A 280-nucleotide genomic window follows, 5' to 3' on the forward strand; every position below is an offset into this window, starting at 1 on the left:
CCCACTAACGGGGGACCTCCATGCTAACAGAGGACATTCTTAATTTTTCATGCTTGAAATCATGCTAAATCATGCTAAAATGATGTCTCAGACCCTCTGATGAGTTTTGTTTTCATTTTTGATCTGCAGGTGAGTGAGTTTTAAAGACCCTCCTTAGCAGCGCCCCTGCTGACCGGAGCAGGGATTTCAGTGAATCCTTCACACATGTTGTTTCTTAACACTCATCACTAATCTTATGATGTATGTCTGAGTAAACCTAATTGTTTCAACCAAATTCTTT

This window comes from Microchirus variegatus (genome assembly GCF_963457635.1).
Source record: "Microchirus variegatus genome assembly, chromosome: 8".
NCBI lineage: Eukaryota > Metazoa > Chordata > Actinopteri > Pleuronectiformes > Soleidae > Microchirus > Microchirus variegatus.